Source organism: Peromyscus eremicus, chromosome 9, assembly GCF_949786415.1.
Source record: "Peromyscus eremicus chromosome 9, PerEre_H2_v1, whole genome shotgun sequence".
NCBI lineage: Eukaryota > Metazoa > Chordata > Mammalia > Rodentia > Cricetidae > Peromyscus > Peromyscus eremicus.
In genome coordinates, this window is record NC_081425.1 from 54,695,926 (window position 1) to 54,710,984 (window position 15,059).

At 45.9% G+C, this 15,059-nt stretch overlaps 1 long non-coding RNA gene across 1 annotated transcript; it reads right to left on the reverse strand.

Annotated features, from left to right (window-relative positions):
* Positions 1-5,588: 5,588 nt before the first annotated feature.
* On the reverse strand, positions 5,589-12,565 carry LOC131919930 (uncharacterized). The gene is made up of 3 exons (XR_009381464.1): positions 12,345-12,565; positions 9,845-9,976; positions 5,589-6,936 (listed from the first exon to the last, which is right to left on the reverse strand). It is a non-coding gene; the product is annotated as an uncharacterized LOC131919930 (long non-coding RNA).
* Between the last annotated feature and the right edge of the window lie 2,494 nt (positions 12,566-15,059).

Sequence of the window (15,059 nt, forward strand, 5' to 3'; positions counted from 1 at the left end):
CATATATGCAGGCAGAACACTGTACATATAGTGAATAATTAAACCTTAAAAAAAAAAAGATTCCAGCCGGGCGGTGGTGGCGCACGCCTTTAATCCCAGCACTTGGGAGGCAGAGCCTGGCGGATCTCTGTGAGTTCGAGGCCAGCCTGGGCTACCAAGTGAGTCCCAGGAAAGGCGCAAAGCTACACAGAGAAACCCTGTCTCGAAAAACCAAAAAAAAAAAAAAAAAAGATTCCGCCTGAAAGCATGAGCGCACACACACACACACACACACACACACACACACACACACACACACACACACGGATAAGTTTCCCATGCCCTAAAATCTGTTATCTGCAAATTTTCAGGGGACTATTCAACTTAGGTGTTAAAGGAGAACTGTATTTCAGTAAGTTAGGAAGTGTGTCCAGTCTTCTGGGCCAGATGTGCTCTCCATCCCTTCCTGGCCTGATCTTCCTCTTTGTTCCCCCAGCCTTTAGAGGTGGATGCATTTAACTCCTCACACCACCGCTATTTGTAGACTGAGAAGCACGTTTTGCATCTGTAACTTCTTGGAATCTGGAGACATAATATGGTCCACTTTGCTCTCCAGTCTCTGGTCCCTTCAGCCAGTCTTCCTTGTGGTGGGCAAGGCTACAAGCTGAGCATGAGTAAAAGATGGTGGTGATCTGCCAGATGAGTAGGGAGAAGTGAAGGGGAGCAGAGGTGCCATTCATGACTACAGGAAGAGAAGGTGGTCCCTATATCTATCACCACCACCCTCTCTCTCCACTGTCTCTTTCTGTCTCTCTGTCTCTCTGTCTCTAATTCTGTCTGTCTCTCTGTCTGTACCTCTCTGTGTATCTGTCTGCCTACCTGCCTGCCTGTCTGCCTGCCGGCCGGCCGGCTGGCCAACCAACCAGCCTACCAGCTGGCCTGTCTATCTGTCTGTCTGTCTGTCTATCTCTCTCTCTCTCTCTCTCTCTCTCTCTCTCTCTCTCTCTCTCTCTCTCTCTCTCTTTCTCTCTCTCTCTCACACACACACACACACACACACACACACACACACACACACACACACACACACCAGTGTAAGCAGTTAAATAACACTTAAAAACCAATCAGTCTCCCCATGTTGTGCAAATCCCAAGGCAGCCCCTGGTGAAGGTCACCAGTTCTCACAGACCTATGTGTCAATGACCACTGCAATGAGATCATTGTTTCCTCATCAAAATACAATGTTCTCACATCACCATTGGCAGATGTAACCTTTAAAAAAAGCCAGCGCCAGCCGGGCAGTGATGGCGCACACCTTTAATCCCAGCACTTGGGAGGCAGAGCCAGGCGGATCTCTGTGAGTTCGAGGCCAGCCTGGGCTACTAAGTGAGTTCCAGGAGAGGCACAAAGCTACACAGAGAAACCCTGTCTCAAAAAAAAACAAAACAAAACAAAACAAAAAAAAGCCAGCGCCACCTGGGGGTTTTTTTGTATTTGTTTTTGGGGTTTTTGTTCTGTTTGGGTTTCATTTTGTTGTTTGTTTTTTTGTTTGTGTGTTTGTTTTTGAGTTGTTTTGTTTTGTTTTGAGATAGGGTTTTTCTGTGTAGCCCTGGCTGTCCTGGAACTCGCTCTGTAGACCAGGCTGGCCTTGAATTCAGAGATCCACCTACCTTTGCCTCCTGAGTGCTGGGATTAAAGGCCTGCACCACCATCACCTAGCTTCTGGTTTGTGTTTTTATCAAATATTAAGGTTGATCAAAACTGGCAATATATTGTGTGGGTTTTTTTAAAATTATGTATTGTGTGCGGGTATGTGCATATGAAAGTAGTGCTCTCAGAGGCCTAGGGCTGCAATTACAGCCTTGTGTGGGTGCTGGGACCAGAAGTGGGAAAGGGGTTCCTATGGAAAAGCAGAGCATGCTCTTAACCACTGATCCACCTCTCCAGTCCCTGCTCACTGTTTTGAGAGAGTCTTACATAATCCAGCTTGGTTAGAATTTCTATTGCTGAGAAGAGGCACTGTGACCACAGCTCTTCTAAAGGAAAACATTTAATTGGGCTGCTTTACAGTTCAGAGGCTCAGTCCATTGTTGTCATGGTGAGGCATGACAGCATGCAGGCAGACATGGTGCTGGAGAAGGAGCAGAGAGTTCTACATCTTGATCCACAGGCAATAGGAAGTGAACTGAAATTGGTATAGCTTGAGCATAGGAGACCTCAAAGCTTGCCCCCATATTGACATACTTCCTCCAACAAGGCCATACCCACTCCCACAAAGCCACATCTCCTAATAGTGCCACTCCCTATAAGCTTATGGGGGCCAATTCCATTCGAACCACCACACCGGGCTAGCTTTGAATTCACTGTGGAGCTGAGACCTTGCAACCCTGATCCTCCTGCCTTCACCTCCCAAGTGAAGGAATTAGAGGAGTTCACAGTTTGCTGGGCTGCAATAGTTTTTTTTTAAAATCCTCTTTCCTCTCCAAATCCTGTCTTTAATTTGATTTTTGAAAAGTTAGAGGTATAATAAAATAAATTAGGCTTCCCCATTAAGTACTAGCCCAGAGAGTGGCACACTGTACTAGGTGGGTCAAATCCAGGCAACCAACTGTTCTTGGACATCCTGCAAGTTTAAGATGGTTTTCAAATTTTTTAATTTTCAAATGGCTGGGGAGAAGGGCACATTGAAAGAAAATTTTGTGACATGTGCAAATTATATAAAATTCAAATCTGGTGTCTATAAATAAAGCTTTATTGGAGCACAGCCATTCATATGCCTGTTATAGCATCCGTGGCATCTTCTGAACGGCATGATCAAAGTGGAATATTTGTAACAGATACCATGTGTCCCACAAAGCCTAAAATACTACTCTAGGCCCCTTTCTAGGAAAAGTTTGCTGGCTCCCACAATAGCTTATTAAAATTAGCAGCAACAAAAATCAAAATGTTGCTTGCATATTAATAGATCTATATGAGCCAAGTAACACGGTTTCACAGAGCATACGCAATGTTCAAGCAAGAATGGGAGGAATAATTACCCTGTCGTGATTTTTCTCACTCACAAAGAAGCTCAGAAACACGTGACAGAATTGAAGGAGTTGAAGCCTGGTCAGGAAATCAGGAGAAATCACACATGAGCAGTAGTAATTTGAAAACCGTATCCAGTGTCCTCAGAGATGCCTGAAAAGGGCTTCTCCTTTATTTTCCCTCAACTGTGAATGTCTTTTCCCTGGAGTAGAAAAGGAAAGAGATGAGTGGGGAAGAGAGTAGACTATTGTCAGCTAACTCTCCGTCAGCCTCTTCCAGTTCAGCATGGCCTTCACGGAGTGACCCTGGTCCCTCTCCAAGCAAATCGTCTTTCATGGTTCCTGTCCCCTCCTATCTTGCCGGTCCTTCAGTCCATGTAGGGAAAACTTTACCTGAGCTCAGCCACACGTCCAGTGGTGGGTGGGTCCTTATGAAGGACTAATGGGTGGTACCTCCTCCTAGATCCTCCAGATGGCTCTAAACTGCTGCTGTTTGAAAGAATTATGGAACCTCTGGGATAATATCTTGCTAGAAATGGCGAGTCGCTGTGTGGGGGAGACTTGAAGTTTCCTAGACTAGTCCTGCTTCTGATTCTCTACTCTTGACTCTGGACTCCATGTGACCAGTCAGCTTCCTCCCCCCCCCCCCCCACCTCAGCGGGTTCTCCTACAATAATTGCAATGTATCTTCTTGAACTATAAATCAGAATAAGCTTTTCTTTCCTTAATTGCTTCCTGTTGGGTGTTTTGCCACCGCAAAGAGAAAAGCAACTAGGGCATTGATGTCATCGACTCCACCTGCAGCTGGTCCCCATCAGACCCTCAATCTTTGAGGAACTGAAGAGGCCCTACATCCCCAAGGAATTCCCCTTCTGCATTTGGGAACAATGCTGTCCATCTAGGACAGGAGAGTTTGAGTCACATCTGTTCCCTCTAGAATTGTTTGTCCCTAATCCTGTTTAAAATGTTCACTGTGGCAACCCCCAAGGAATAGACTCTCCTGGGAAAGTCTAATAATAGAGCTGACCCCATTTTCCAAACTGGCAACATTGCAGATGTTTCTCTGGGGTGATTAATGGATTATTAGGGGTAATGGATACTCTGTCTTCTGAAATCTGTATCACCTTTATTTTTCTGATGGATAGGTTTCTCATAATAGAAAGACTCATTGGAGGATTTAAGAATGTTTAAAATAGAACTCTGGGGGTGAAGAGATGGCTCAGTGGTTAAGAGCATTGACTGCTCCTTGCAGGGGATGCAGGCTGGGTTCCCAGCACCCACATGGTAGTTCACGACTGTCTGTAACTCCAGTTCCAGGAATTTGATGCCCTCTTCTGGTATCCATGGACACTGTATGCACATAATGCAATACAGACAAATAGGCACATACACATAAATAAATACATAAACAAACGAACAAAAAATTTAAATACGACTCTGCCACTACTGATCAGATTGTTCATAGATTTAGTGATAACCAAGCTCTGCCCAACTTTCTGCCACATTCAGTGACATTCTTTTGAAAATAGACGAGTAGGCCATTTGCTCTTTCTCCATCTATCTCCCAGGGACTTGCTCACAGCCATACCCTCACCAGCATCAGAGCAGGAAAGACTCCATTCTTAGATGGGCAAAATTGTCAGAAAACTTTAAGGGTAAAGTAACTCTTCCTTAATCCCTTAGGTATTTTTAAGTGGACACCTAAGAAACAAGGCATGGCCAGTGAAATGAACTGTGAACACAGCCTCAGTCATCACTGGTGACAAACAGCCCCAACCCACCCATGACATGCATTTCTTGCTAAACCAGAAGCAGCCACAACAACTGGGCTGGCTCCCCAAGCCAGAAATTTGGCTTGATTACTGTAATTAGAGCCCTAGATAAAAATCAGTATATTCTACATATGGTTTTCTGTGTATAACACTTTTAAAATGACAAAAATCATACATACAGAAAACAAGGGCTGAGGCTATAGCCCAGTAGAATACTTGCCTCGCATGCACAAAGCCATAGGTTCAATTCCCAGCACCACATAAATCATGTACGGTGGCACATGCCTGTGGAATCAGCAATTGAGTAGCAGTAACAGAAAGATTGGGAGTTTGAGATCGATCACCAGCTGCTGAAGGTTGAGCATGGTTGCAGAGATGACTCTAAAAGAGTCTGAAGAATCTTTCCCTTGGCCTTTATCATTTTAACTGTCCAATAGATACGGCCGAGAGTCTCCTGACAATGGGGCCTCCACTGAATGATTGCTCAGATTAAACTGGCCTGTGGGCATGTCTGTGGGGGGTTGTCTGGATTTCTTTTTAATCAAGAAATGGACCAGCCCACTGTGGGCAGCACCATTCCCTGGGCAGGTGGTCCTGAGTAATATAAGAAAACTTGCCGGGCGGTGGTGGTGCATGCCTTTAATCCCAGCACTCGGGAGGCAGAGCCAGGCGGATCTCTGTGAGTTCGAGGCCAGCCTGGGCTACCAAGTGAGTTCCAGGAGAGGCGCAAAGCTACACAGAGAAACCCTGTCTCAGAAAAAAAAAAAAAAAAAAAAGAAAGCTTATAAGAAAGTTAAACACGAACCTGTAAGTGAGCCAGCAAGCAGTATTTTCTCCATAGTTTCTATGTCAGGTGCCTACTTGAATGCTTGCCTTGACTTGAAGAAAGATCAAGGAATGAGAGAAGAAGGAGTATTTCAAGGGCCAGCCACCCAGCTATACAGCAAGCCAGAGAGAAAGAAACAAAGAAAGGAATACAGGAATAGAAAAGGAAAAGCCCAGAGGACAAAGATTAATGGGATACTATTGGTTAAGAAAAGCTGGCAAGGCCTGGTGGTGGTGGTGCATACCTTTAATCCCAGCTCTCGGGAGGCAGAGGCAGGTAGATCTCTGTGAATTCAAGGCCAGCCTGGTCTACAGAGCAAGATCTAGGATAGGCACCAAAACTACACAGAGAAACCCTGTCTCAAAAAAACCAAAAAGAAAAAAGAAAAGTTGGCAAGAAACAAGCCAAGCTAGCTGGGCATTTATAAGTAAGAATAAGCCTCTATGTGTGATTATTTGGGAACTGGGTGGTGGGTCCCCCCAAAGAGCAAAAATATCAACAACATCATGCAATGACCTTTTAGGGCCTCCATGCAGGGACTCCCTCCTGCCATATGCCTGGCCTCTGTAGCTTTCTTTAGACATGAAGGAAGATCCATGACTGCTTTACTCCTGTATTCTTCATGACTCCACAGCCGGAGCCGTGTGGGCAATGTTGCCAAGTTCTGCTGTATGATTGATGGATGCTGGCCCCCTTGAACCATATTTGCAGCAGCTTTCATTTCTCGGGTCTTGGTAGAAAAAGAAAACTCCTGCCATTCCCTTAGGCCTTTTCTTCTCACAAGTTAAAGGTTATCTGGTCTTGTCCTGAGGCCCCTTTCGTTTATTTCAGTACAGACCAGGCCTCTCCTTAACCTCCTTCTCTCTCCCAGCACAAGCCTTGGCTCCAGCATTAAATTTCCTGGGGCCCCTTTCCCCCTCAAACTGTATACTTTGTATATCTTTGTCCTACCTGCTCTTTTCCATTGTAGACCTGCATAAGAGCAATGGCCAACCATGTAATAAAGTCAATATTAGGCTTCCTTAAAATCTCCTCCACCAAAGAACTTAGTCCATTACTTTTCAATTTAGCATCAGGCAAATTCTTAGGACGGGGACAAAAAGCAGCAGCTACATTCGTTGCAAAAAATGTCACAAGAATGGTGTCTAGCCCAGTTGCTAACATATGCCTTTGAAACCTCTCAGTCTGGGCCTCTATAGTCTACATGCTATTGTCTTCAATACTTTCCTAGTCCAAGATCCCAAAGTCTTCCACATTCCTCAAAGTAGTCAGGTCTGTCACAGCAATAGCCCACTTCCTGGTACCATCTTCTCTCTTCATTACTTTTCTATTGCTGTGAAGAGGCATCATGACCAAGAAAACTTATAGAACCAAGTTTATTAGGGGCTTATAGCTTCAGAGGGTGAGTCCAAGATCATCATGGTGGAGAGCATGGCAGCAGACAAGAGGCATAGTGCTGTAGCAGTAGTTGAGAGCTTAGATATGAGGCAACAACCACAAGGCAGAGAGAGAGAGAGAGAGAGAGAGAGAGAGAGAGAGAGAGAGAGAGAGAGAGAGAGAGAACATGCTAATTGGGAATAACATGACCTCAAATCCCGCCCCCAGTGACACACTTCCTCCAACAAGGCCACACTTCCTAATTGTTGTGGGATATTTGTTTACACTGTGTGAAGATGTGTCACTGTGATTGGCTTAATAAAAAGCTGAACAACCAATAGCTAGGCAGGAGAGAATAGGTAGGAGAGGTTAGGCAGGACTTCCAGGCAGAGAGAAGAACTCAGGGGATGAATCTAGGTGCATGGATTTTGCCAGCTAGACAAGGAGGGAGTCAGGCATACAGAATAGAGGACAGGTAAAGAGCCATGTGGCAAAACACAGATTAATAGAAACAAGTTAACGTAAGTTATAAGAGCTAGTGGGACAAGCCTAAACTAAGGCCAAGCTTTCCTAGTTAATAAGAAATCTCCGTGTCATTGTTTGGGGGCTGGCTGGCCAAAGAAAATCTGACAAGAAAGACTCACTACACCTAATCCTTCCCAAACAGTCCCACTAACTAATGAAGACCAAGCATTCATACATGAGTCTGTGGGGTGGGGCATTCTCATTTAAACCACCACACTACCGAACATCCGAGGTTGGCCTTATATCTTAGCTCCATAGCAACCACCTGTCAGATGTGGGGAAGGAAGGGAGAGAGGGGGGAAAGAAGGAAGGAAAACTGGGTAACCAGCAATAAAGAGGTTTGCTTTGCTTCACGGTCTGAGACGTCTGGGGCTATGTTGTTTGATTCTGTTGCATTGGGCCTGCATGGCACACTACATCACAATAAGAACACATGTTAAGGAACTAGTTATCTCAGGCAACCAGGACACAAAGACACAGGAAGAGCTCAGGTCCCAATATCCTCTTTGAGGGCATGATCTAACTCCCTTCCATTAGGCCCCGCCTACTGATCAGTTCACTACCTACTCTAATGCCACAGATTAGGAGCAAAGCCTTCAACACAGAGTCTTTCAGAAATATTCCAGATCCAACATGTAATTCGTCTACTGTAACCATTCTCAGAAAGTTTACATTAGCCAAGTCCTTCCACACAAAGCCCCACTTCAAGTCAAGAACTGAACTTCTCACAAAACTTCTGGAACACTCTGCAGGAAGAGGAAAGCTAGATGGTTGCATGGGAAAGCCTTTCACACCAGTGTGAGATCAAGCAGTGGTGTTTGATTTTAGCAATCAAGTTGGGGCTCATTTAAAGGTGTGTGGCATCATATACTCTGAAGAAAGATTCTGAGGCCAAGGAAGCGGAAATAATAAAGAGGTGGCTGGTTTAAAAACAATGTATGTAACACTTCCTGCCTTTTTATGAAGAAAAAAAAAATCAATATTTGAGTGCTCCTAACCAGATACATTCCAACACGAAGCAAGAAGATAAACATGGTGCGCTTCTAGATTCCCATTTATGAGATGCCGGGGCCTTGTGCTGGAATCCATTATTTCACTGAGTGCTGAAAACACAGCTTTGAGGTATTTAGTGCAACACAGAGCGTTTGCCACGCACTTTGAAAGGCCTCGGTTCAGTTGGAGCACTGCAAGAGTGGGACTGTGGTCCTCATGAGGAGAGAGTGCTCAGCAGGATAACTGTAGAAAACTATTTCAACTCATGAATGTGTGTGTGCATGCGTACACACATTGTCTGTCTGTCTGTCTGGGTGGGTGGGTGAGTCGCTTTAATTTTGAACCTAGAAAGGATCCTTTCTCAGGCTGGGGAGATGGCACAGTGGCTAAGAGCACACACTGCTCTTGCAGAGGACCCGGGTTCAGTTTTCAGCATCCACATGGCAGCTCACAACTGCCTTTGATTCCAGGGCCCTCACCCTCCCGCCTCCCTCCCCACTTCTCTGTCTCTGTCTCTCTGTCTCTGTCTCTCTGTCTCTGTCTGTCTGTCTCTCTGTCTCTGTCTTTCTCTCTCTCTCTCTCTCTCTCTCTCTCTCTCTCTCTCTTTCTCTCTCTCTCTCTCACACACACACACACACACACACACACCACCTCTTTTAAAAGAAAAATAGTGGGGGTGGGGGTGGGGTGGGGTGGCACGCACCTTTAATCCCAGCACTTGGGAGGCAGAGGCAGGCGGATCTCTGTGAATTCGAGGCCAGCCTGGGCTACAGAGCAAGATCCAGGACAGGCACCAAAAAACCCTGTCTCGAAAAACCAAAATAAATAAATAAACAAATAAATAAGAAAAATAAATATTAAAAAAATAAAGGATCCCCTCTCAATTGTCTTTAGTGCCTTTGCTCGTTGTAGGCCAGGAATGGTAGTAACAGCAGTGCCCAACAGTGAAGACACAAAAATCAAGAGTCGCAGACCAAAACAGCCAAGGAGTGACCAAAGGTCAACAGAGGCAGTGGTTTGAAGATCTACGGCTTGAGGAACGTGGACTGGCCATGTAGGTGTCCAAAGACAAGGCAGGATTTGCAGAATTTCATTTCCAGAGATATCCCCCAGTCTCCAGGACGGGTTGTCTGTGACTGATTATAGGAAAGAAATGGCTGGATATCTCAGCCCCACCCCACCCAGTGTTCCTTTCTGTAATAAATATCTTGTAATGCGCCCTTCCTAAACTTAAATCAATATGCTATCTACACATAATTTTTAGAATAAGAAAGAATGTGAAGCATACAAAACAATACACATTTGGGCATGTGGATGTTGGGACACAGTTACATGACAAAACATACCGTGTTAAATGCATGCACAGCCATGTTGCTTGATTTCAAGGCCGTCATTAGCACAGACTGGTGCATTCGTATTTTATGATGACTCAAACAGCAGGCGTGGGACTCAATGTGGTTTGGCAACTTTCCCATAAGCTGTCAACAAAACAAAGGCCAAACACTGTCTGCTTCCACTCACCTGAAATACCGAGAACACACAAGCTCCCAGAGACAGAAAGTAGATCAGAGGAAACCCTGGCTAGAGAAGGCAGGATGGGAGTTCCTGCTTACTGGCTACACCAGCTCCGTTTGGAGCCATGGAAAAGATTTGGAAATTGGCAGGGACGATGGTTGCACAACATTCTGAATGCAACGAAAGCCACTGATGTTGTTCACTTAGAAATGGTTCAAATGGTGCCCGGGACATTATATGTATAGATTTTTTGTTGCAGTAAAAACTACATCTGGCCGTGATGGTGAATGCAATCCCAGTTCTTGGGAAGAGACTGGAGGCAGGAGGATTACAAATTCAAGGTCAGCATGGGGCCAATAGCAAGAGCCTGAGGAAAGGAAGGAAAGAAGGATCTTGAAAAAACAAAACAAACAAAAAAAAAAACTCGTTGTAAATAAAATGGAGTACACAGCAAGAATCTGTAGCAGAAGGAAGGGAGGGGGAAGAATGGTGGGAAGAAAAGAAAAGAAGAGGGACTTGCAAAAACTCCTTTATGTTTATACATAGAATAGAGCTGGTCCTAGCTCTGAGAATTAATGCAATGCATTCACCTGCATGAACTTCCAGCGGGACATCTGAAAGCTTGCTAAGACAATCCCTTGTGGCCCAGGACTACCTTACAGGATGCCCAGCATGGCGGGCCAGTGCCACCAAATGCCAGTAAGGCTCCCCTTTATTGTGACAAAAATGCCCAGGTTCCAATTGCCTGCAGGAAAGCAGCTCCGCCCCTCTTGAGAGTCAAGGAGGCCGGAAGTGAAGAGAGCCTAGGAGGCGCCTGGGTTCTGGCCAAGGGCGTGCCTGAAGTCCCGGGGGAGCACGGAGACAGAAAGCTCGGCAAAAAAGAATCAGCAGAAATCCCGATCTCTGGTAAACGGATCCAGCTGGAGGATGGGGAATTGGGGGAGAGGGAGAGAACGCGTGAACTGTGAGGTGAGGTTCCATCCAGTTTTGATCCCTAACGCAATCTCCCGGTTTCACGGTCGCAAAACTCATTGCGCTCCCCTGCCAGACAGCGGAGCTAGAGAGCCTCGTACAGGTCCCGGTCCTCTGGTTCAGGTTTGGGCAGGGCTGACTCAGCCCTCCACAGATGACACAGCAGGGCTGCCGACTGTGACCTGCTAGCAACAGCTGCATTTATTGAATAATTAGCTAATTCTTTCCTTTTTTTTTTTTCTCATATAACTTTAACGACCTATTACAGGTAGGGCGTTGGAAGGTTCAGACAGCTACAAGCTCAGTCAGAAATCACCATGATAAGGCAGGGCGATGTCACCAGCTCCTAACTAAGAAACTGAAATCTCTGGCGATCTTCTAAGTGTCCCTGGGCACACCGTCCAGTGGGGTTGCCACAGGCTCCTCTTCCCTTCCTGCGGTCAGCGGGGACTACTGCTGGCGGCCAATCACAGTCAATCACGCAGTGGCTCCGCCCACTTCCTGGCCAATCACTGCACTGCCCTCCCGCTCCTTCCCTGCTGCAAGACGGATACCGGCGCACTTAGCCCGCCATCTCAAGGATTTAAGGACTTTGGTAGTGACTTCCACAGGAAGAAGGTTCGGTGTTGGTGGATCTAAAGCTGGTATTGTTAGAAAAAATGTGGTTGGCTAATATGCTGGTTTCTTTATCTCCTGAGGCTCTGCGCTCATAGCACAGGCCACAAAAGCAGGATTCAAAGACCCTGTTGCCGCCGCTTCTAACCTCTTTGGAGGTGGGGGCCAAAGTCCACCCGATGTCAGTGTCTGATGAAACTTTCAACCACTTCCCTGCTACCTCCACGCCTCCTAGCACTTCCAGGACTGGTTTTCTGGTAGCTGCTAGTCATCTTCGTGCCATAAAGCCATGTATTAGATTTCCGGTCGGCAGGGGCCAAGTCTTCCCAGCCCTTGGAACCTGAGCCCTGTCTGGACTGTAATTAATGCGATGTTGAGTCCTCTGTACTAATAATCGGAGGGCAACTGCTCACCACCACCACCACTAACACATACACACACACACACACACACACACACACACACACACACACACACACGCTTTCACAGCATCTCACTGGATCTAGATCTCATATTGCCCTTGTTAGCCCGGTTCTACAGATAAATGGAAATAAGTCCCGTGCCTGGAATGCAGCAGAACTGCTCTGTCCAAATACCTAACTAAAGCAACATAAGAGAGAAAGGTCTTGTTTGGGCTCACGGTTTAAGGGGAGGTCAAGCACGGTGGGGAAGGCCAGCCGCAGGACGGTGAGGGAGTGGTCACCTCGTTGTCACAGTTAGGAAGCAACGCACACTAGTACTTACATCGCATCTTTCTCCTTTTTCAGGTATGAATAGCATCTCCAGGCGGAGAACTGATTGGCAGGCTTGGAGAAATGAGGGGCCAAAGGGAAACACTAAGTAATGCCAAAACCATATCTGCAGGGCAACTTCTAACCCAGGGCAAGAGAGCAAAGATCTTTGGACTAGGGGGCAGAGGGGGAAGAGCAGAAGCTTGGAGACTTCCAAAAGGCTGGGAACTAGGCCTTGGAAGAAGGGCTTTATGAATGAATTGTGCCCCCCCAAAAAAAGGTAAATAGATGTCTTTTTAAAAGATATGTGTATTTCTATTTCATGCGTATGAATATTTTGCCTGAGTGTATGCAGACCACATGCATGCAGCGCCTGCACAGGCCAGAAGAGGGCATCAGATCCCCGGGAACTGGAATTTGCCTGCTGGGAACTGACCCCAGGTCCACGTACTAGGGCTGTAAGTGAACCCAGCGCTCACCGCTCACCAGTCTGGCCTGCTTGCTCTGGGGATTCCTTGTCTCTGCCTCCCATGGGTGATGAGGTCATGGGGCAACCACTGAGCCATCCGCCCCAGTCTCACACTTCTGCTATTTTAAGCCACCAAACTTTTGATGCCTTTTTGTGGTAGCCAAGAGGTCAGTGTCCAGGAGTCTGGGGAACCCAGTGTGTCTGGGGAGACACCATGAGGCTGGGTCTGGGAGTATGGGAACAGCCGCCATCCAATGGCAGGTAGATGGAATATTACTGATTGCATGAACCCTACCATGGCAGTGAGGAAAACAGATCGCTCTTGTCCTAATTAGGGTTACTATTGCTGTGATGAATCAGCACAACCAAAAACAACTTGGAGAGGAAAAGGGTTTATTTGGTTCCAGCTTCCACGTCACTGTTCATCATCAAAGGAAGTCAGGGCAAGAACTCAGGCAGGGCAGGAATCCGGAGGCAGGAGCTGATGCAGAGGCCATGGAAGAGTGCTGCTTACCGGCTTGCTCCCCGTGGCTTGCTCAGCCTGCTTTTTTAGTGAACCACCAGCCCAGGGATCGCACCACTCACAATGGGCTGGGCCCTCCCATATCAATTATTAATTTTAAAAATTCCTCACGGGCTTGCCGACAACCCAATCTTAGAGAGGCATTTTCTTAATTGAGGTTCCCTCTTCTGAGATGACTTTAGCTTGTGTCAAGTTGACTTGTGTCGAGTTGACATAAAACCAGCCAACACAACTCTTCTCTTTTCCCGGCCTCTCAGCCTCTTTTTTTGTCTGTTTCATGGCTAATGTCTGCATATGAGGGGGATGTCTGTGAGAAAAGAATGCTGACCAAAAATAAGTTCATCCACAGGTGGGTGGGGAGCCTAGGGGCAGAGCAGTGAGTTACAGAAATGAAGTATGTGACCTTGAATGACAGAAATGGCATCTTCGTCTCTACTCTCTCAAATCCAGCATCTCCTTTTATGTATATCGGCAGAAATAGAAGTGAATTAAGCCCAACAGTCTTTGCTATCCCATGATGACGTTCCTAAGCTCTTACAGTTGCTGCAGATGTCCTAAATTGTACGCGGACCATCATTACTTTAAATATAGCATGCGTTAGACGGGCTGTGACATCCGGTAATTTAACATGCTGATAGCAAAGGAAACATCTGACTACTTCGATCTGTGCTTCAACCACCTTTTTGTACGTGGCTTTCTTTTGTAATTCTATTCTTGTTTGAACATTTAATAAGCCTCGTTTGGGAGAGAGGTCAAAGATTTTGCTCAAGTGGACAAAAGGGTTCAGTCCCCCAAGGAAACTGTGAACAAACCCATGAGGAGAAGCAGTTAAAACAGGGCCTGGTGCACAGTTGTTCCTTGATATCCATGGGTCCCATTCGTTCCGTGATCCCCAAAGATGCCAAACTATAGATGTTCAAGTCCCTGCCCCATTAAAATTTATTTTTAAATGTATTTTTTTATTTATGTGTATGGACATGTTGGTGTATGTGTGCCATATGTAGTGCAGGTGCTTGTTCGGATCAGAAGAGGGCACTGGATCCCTTGGTTCTAGAGTTGCAGGTGGTTGTGAGCTACTAACATGGGTTCTGGGAGCCAAACTTAGACCTCTGCAGAAAGTACTCATAAGTGATGAACCATCTCTCCAGCCCCAGATGCCCTAGCCTTTATGTTTAAAAAAAAAAAGCTATCCAGCTACACACGTTTTGTTGATAAATCATGTCTAAATGACTAATAAGATTTAATACAATGTAAATGATTACTTAGGAAATTATAACAAAGAAAGTATCTGTACCTATCAGTTGGTTAGAATCTCCTAGTGTCCTGTATCTCTTTTGGCCTTGCTTATTTTATTTTGTTGTTTTTTTTGAAACACAATCTTACCTAGAAATTTAACATATTCATTAGATTTTTAAAATTTATTTTTATTTTACGTGCATTGGTGTTTTGCCATGGGTATCAGGGTCTCCTGGAACTGGAGTTACAGACAGGTGTGAGCTGCCATGTGGGTGCTGGGAATCGAACCCAGGTCCTCTGGAAGAGCAGTCAGTGCTCTTAACCACTGAGATATCTCTCCAGCCCCCCATTAGATTAAAAAAAAAAAAAAGGCTCCTGACTGGCTCAGAGGTTAAGAGCACTGGCTGTTCTTCCAGAGAACCTGAGTTCAATTCCCAGCAACTACGCGGTGGCTCACAACCATCTGTAATGAGATCTGGTGCCCTCTTCTGGCCTGCAGG